The following is a 6,261-nucleotide window of genomic DNA, read 5'->3' as shown; positions in this document are numbered from 1 at the left end:
CATTCTTCCCCTAGAGTCTTCAGTATATGGACCAGTTTAATTTGGAGAATATTAATATATTTTCAGTGGATATTCTACATCTACTATGTCTTCCAGCTATTTCTTCTGGTTGCCAGTTTTGATGCTTGTCTTGTTTCACAGATACTTCAGATAGTATAAAAATTTTCTTTACTAAAAAAGAATGTACTTTTACTGATAAAATACTCCAACTCATGTTAGTTACCAAGCTTTAGGATATTTTTTTCCATATTTCTTGTGAAGTGGTCTTTCTCCAACATTATCAGCAGCACAATGCCCATAAAAGTATTGAGCATTTATCCCAGATAAAATCTTATGTTCACATAAAAAGCTGAACATAAATGTTCACAACAGCTTTATTTGTAACAGACAAAACTGGAAACAAACCACATGTCCTTCAATGGATGAATGAAGAAACACAACAGTAAACCTATACCATAGAATACTACTTAAAAAAGGAATGAACCATTAGTACATGCCACAACATGAATGCTGGGTTTTAAAAAAATCCAATCCCCAAAGATCACATATGATGTAATTCCATTTATATAGCATTCATGTAATGATAAAATTATAGAAATGGAGAACAGATTAATGGTTGTTTGGGGTCAGAGATGGGAGAGAGACAGCATTGTGGATCATGAACTATGCCTTTGGTGTTGTATCTAAAATGCCACTGTCAAACACAAGACCATCTAAATTTCCTTGTATGTTTTCTTTTAGGAGTTGTATACTTTTACATTTAGTTCTGTGATCCATTTGAGTTAATTTTTGTGAAGGGTGGAACGTCTGTCTCTAGATTCTTTTTTTTGCATGTGGATGTCCAATGTTCCAGCATCATTTGTCAAAATATTTTTACTACATTATATTGCCTTTGTCCTTTCGCTAGGTATCAGTTGACTAAATATGAGTCTGTTTCTGAACTCTGTTCTGTTTCATTGATCATTTGTCTATTCTTTTGCCAATACCACACTATCTTGATTATTATAGCTTTATATTAAATCTTGAGGATGAGTACTATCAATCATTCCTCCTTCAATGTTGGTTTTCTCCTTCAATATTGTGTTTGCTATTCCAGGTTGTTTGCCTCTGCATATAAACTTTAAAATCAGTTCATCAAATATCCACAAAATATTGCTGGAATTTTGATTGGGATTACATTGAATCTATAGATCAAGTTGGCAAGAACTGACACATTGACAATATTGAGTCTTCCTATCCATGAATATGAAATATCTCTCCATTTATTTGGGTCTTTGATTTCTTTAATCAGGTTTGTAGTTCTCATGTAGATCTTACGTATATTTTCTTAATTTTTACCTAAATATTTCATTTTGGGGTGCTAATATAAATGACATTGGGTTTTAATTTCAAATTTGACTTATTACTGTTATATAAGAAAGCAGTTTACTTTCATATAATAACCTTGTATCCTGCAACCTTGCTGTAATTGCATATAGGTTCCAGGAGATTTGTAATCAATTCTTTTGGATTTTCTACATAAATGATCATGTCATCGGCTAGCAGAGACAATGTTAATCTCCTTTCCCAAGTAGTATACTTCTTATTTCCTTTTCTTTTTTTTTTGTTTGTTTTGTTTTTTTGTTGTTTTTATTACGCTTTAGGTTTTAGGGTCCATGTGCACAATGTGCAGGTTTGTTACATATGTATCCATGTGCCATGTTGTTTTGCTGCACCCATTAACTCATCATTTAGCATTAGGTATATCTCCTAATGCTGTCCCTCCCCCCACCCCCTACCCCACAACAGTCCCCAGAGTGTGATGTTCCCCTTCCTGTGTCCATGAGTTCTCATTGTGAGTTCTCATTGTTCTCATGAGTGAGAACATGTGGTGTTCGGTGAGAATGATGTTTTCCAGTTTCATCCATGTCCCTACAAAGGACATGAACTCATCATTTTTTATGGCTGCATAGTATTCCAATGGTGTATATGTGCCACATTTTCTTAATCCAGTCTATCGTTGTTGGACATTTGGGTTGGTTCCAACTCTTTGCTATTGTGAATAGTACCGCAATAAACATATGTGTGCATGTGTCTTTATAGCAGCATGACTTATAGTCCTTTGGGTATATACCCAGTAATGGGATGGCTGGGTCAAATGGTATTTCTAGTTCTAGATCCCTGAGGAATCACCACATTGACTTCCACAATGGTTGAACTAGTTTACAGTCCCACCAACAGTGTAAAAGTGTTCCTGTTTCTCCACATCCTCTCCAGCACCTGTTGTTTCCTGACTTTCTAATGATGGCCATTCTAACTGGTGTGAGATGGTATCTCACTGTGGTTTTGATTTGCATTTCTCTGATGGCCAGTGATGATGAGCATTTTTTCATGTGTTTCTTGGCTGCATAAATGTCTTCTTTTGAGAAGTGTCTGTTCATGTCCTTCACCCACTTGTTGATGGGGTTGTTTTTTTCTTGTAAATTTGTTTGAGTTCATTGTAGATTCTGGATATTAGCCCTTTGTCAGATGAGTAGGTTGCAAAAATTTTCTCCCATTCTGTAGGTTGCCTGTTCACTCTGATGGTAGTTTCTTTTGCTGTGCAGAAGCTCTTTAGTTTAATGAGATCCCATTTGTCAATTTTGCCTTTTGTTGCCATTGCTTTTGGTGTTTTAGACATCAAGTCCTTGCCCACGCCTATGTCCTGAATGGTATTGCCTAGGTTTTCTTGTAGGATTTTAATGGTTTTAGGTCTAACATTTAAGTCTTTAATCCATCTTGAATTAATTTTTGTGTAAGGTGTAAGGAAGGGATCCAGTTTCAGCTTTCTACATATGGCTAGCCAGTTTTCCCAGCACCATTTCTTAAATAGGGAATCCTTATCCCATTTCTTGTTTTTGTCAGGTTTGTCAAAGATCAGATAGTTGTAGATATGTGGCATTATTTCTGAGGTCTCTGTTCTGTTCCCTTGATCTATGTCTCTGTTGTGGTACCAGTACCATGCTGTTTTGGTTACTGTAGCCTTGTAGTATAGTTTGAAGTCAGGTAGTGTGATGCTTCCAGCTTTGTTCTTTTGGCTTAGGATTGACTTGGCGATGCGGGCTCTTTTTTGGTTCCATATGAACTTTAAAGTAGTTTTTTTCAGTTCTGTGAAGAAAGTCATTGGTAGCTTGATGGGGATGGCATTGAATCTATCAATTACCTTGGGCAGTATGGCCATTTTCACGATGTTGATTCTTCCAACCCATGAGCATGGAATGTTCTTCCATTTGTTTGTATCCTCTTTTATTTCATTGAGCAGTGGTTTGTAGTTCTCCTTGAAGAGGTCCTTCACATCCCTTCTAAGTTGGATTCCTAGGTATTTTATTCTCTTTGAAGCAATTGTGAATGGGAGTTCACTCATGATTTGGCTCTCTGTTTCACTGTGATTGGTGTACAAGAATGCTTGTAATTTTTGTACATTGATTTTGTATCCTGAGACTTTGCTGAAGTTGCTAATCAGCTTAAGGAGATTTTGGGCTGAGATGATGGGGTTTTCTAGATATACAATCATGTCATCTGCAAACAGGGACAATTTGACTTCCTCTTTTCCTAATTGAATACCCTTTATTTCCTTCTCCTGCCTGATTGCCCTGGCCAGAACTTCCAGCACTATGTTGAATAGGAGTGGTGAGAGAGGGCATCCCTGTCTTGTGCCAGTTTTCAAAGGGAATGCTTCCAGTTTTTGCCCATTCAGTATGATATTGGCTGTGATATCTATGATATCTATTTGTCACAGATAGCTCTTATTATTTTGAGATACGTCCCATCAATACCTCATTTATTGAGAGGTTTTAGCATGAAGGGTTGCTGAATTTTGTCAAAGGCCTTTTCTGCATCTATTGAGAAAATCGTGGTTTTTTTCCTTGGTTCTGTTTATATGCTGGATTACATTTATTGATTTGCATATGTTGAACCAGGCTTTCATCCTAGGGATGAAGCCCACTTGATCATGGTGTATAAGCTTTTTGATGTGCTGCTGGATTCTGTTTGCCAGTATTTTACTGAGGATTTTTGCATCAATGTTCATCAAGGATATTGGTCTGAAATTCTCTTTTTTGGTTATGTCTCTGCTAGGCTTTGGTATCAGGACGATGCTGGCTTCATAAAATGTGTTAGGGAGGAGTCCCTCTTTTTCTATCGATTGGAATAGTTTCAGAAGGAATGGTACCAGTTCCTCCTTGTACCTCTGGTAGAATTCGGCTGTGAATCCATCAGGTCCTGGACTCTTTTTGGTTGGTAAGCTATTGATTATTGCCACAATTTCAGAGCCTGTTATTGGTGTCTTCAGAGATTCAACTTCTTCCTGGTTTAGTCTTGGGAGGGTGTATTTGTCGAGGAATTTATCCATCTCTTCTAGATTTTCTAGTTTATTTGCATAGAGGTGTTTGTAGTATTCTCTGATGGCAGATTGTATTTCTGTGGGATCAGTGGTGATATCCCCTTTTTCATTTTTTATTGCATCTATTTGATTCTTCTCTCTTCTTTATTAATCTTGCTAGCGGTCTATCAATTTTGTTGATCTTTTCAAAAAACCAGCTCCTGGATTCATTAATTTTTTGAAGGGTTTTTTGTGTGTCTATTTCCTTCAGTTCTGCTCTGATTTTAGTTATTTCTAGCCTTCTGCTAGCTTTTGAATGTGTTTGCTCTTGCTTTTCTAGTTCTTTTAATTGTGATGTTAGGGTGTCAATTTTGGATCTTTCCTGCTTTCTCTGTGGGCATTTAGTGCTATAAATTTCCCTCTACACACTGCTTTCTGCCTTCATTTCACTGTGTACCCAATAGTCATTCAGGAGCAGGTCGTTCAGTTTCCATGTAGTTGAGAGGTTTTGAGTGAGTTTCTTAATCCTGAGTTCTAGTTTGATTGCACTGTGGTCTGAGAGACAGTTTGTTATAATTCCTGTTCTTTTACATTTGCTGAGGAGAGCTTTATTTCCAACTATGTGGTCAATTGTGGAATAGGTGTGGTGTGGTGCTGAAAAAAATGTATATTCTGTTGATTTGGGGTGGAGAGTTCTGTAGATGTGTATAAGTTCCACCTTGTGCAGAGCTGAGTTCAATTTCTGGATATCCTTGTTAACCTTCTGTCTCGTTGATCTGTCCAATGTTGACAGTGGGGTGTTAAAATCTCCCATTATTATTGTGTGGGAGTTTAAGTCCCTTTGTAGGTCACTCAGGACTTGCTTTATGAATCTGGGTGCTCCTGTATTGGGTGCATATATATTTAGGATAGTTAGCTCTTCTTGTTGAATTGATCCCTTTACCATTATGTAATGGCCTTCTTTGTCTCTTTTGATCTTTGTTGGTTTAAAGTCTATTTTATCAGAGACTAGGATTGCAACCCCTGCCTTTTTTTGTTTTCCATTTGCTTGATAGATCTTCCTCCATCCCTTTATTTTGAGTCTGTGTGTGTCTCTGCACGTGAGATGGGTTTCCTGAATACAGCACACTGATGGGTCTTGACTCCTTATCCAGTTTGCCAGTCTGTGTCTTTTAATTGGAGCATTTAGCCCATTTACATTTAAAGTTAATATTGTTATGTGTGAATCTGATCCTGTCGTTATGATGTTAGTTGGTTATTTTGCTCATTAGTTGATGCAGTTTCTTCCTAGCCTCGATGGTCTTTACAATTTGTTATGTTTTTGCAGGGGCTGGTACCAGTTGTTCCTTTCCATGTTTAGTGCTTCCTTCAGGAGCTCTTTTAGGGCAGGCCTGGTGGTGACAAAATCACTCAGCATTTGCTTGTCTGTAAAGTATTTTATTTCTCCTTCACTTATGAAGCTTAGTTTGGCTGGATATGAAATTCTGGCTTGAAAATTCCTTTAAGAATGTTGAATATCGGCCCCCACTCTCTTCTGGCTTGTAGAGTTTCTGCCGACAGATCAGCTGTTAGTCTGATTGGCTTTCCTTTGTGGGTAACCCGACCTTTCTCTCTGGCTGCCCTTAACATTTTTTCCTTCATTTCAACTTTGGTGAATCTGACAATTATGTGTCTTGGAGTTGCTCTTCTCGAGGAGTATCTTTGTGGTGTTCTCTGTATTTCCTGAATCTGAATGTTGGCCTGCCTTGCTAGATTGGGGAAGTTCTCCTGGATAATATCTTACAGTGTTTTCCAACTTGGTTCCATTCTCCCCATCAGTTTCAGGTACACCAATCAGACGTAGGTTTGGTCTTTAAACATAGTCCCAAATTTCTTGGAGGGTTTGTTCATTTCTTTTTATTCTTTTTTCTCTAAACTTCCCT

The sequence above is a fragment of the Nomascus leucogenys genome, chromosome 3 (assembly GCF_006542625.1).
Source record: "Nomascus leucogenys isolate Asia chromosome 3, Asia_NLE_v1, whole genome shotgun sequence".
Classification (NCBI taxonomy): Eukaryota; Metazoa; Chordata; class Mammalia; order Primates; family Hylobatidae; genus Nomascus; species Nomascus leucogenys.
The sequence above is the reverse complement of the archived record's forward strand: the minus strand, read 5'-3'. Positions refer to the sequence as shown.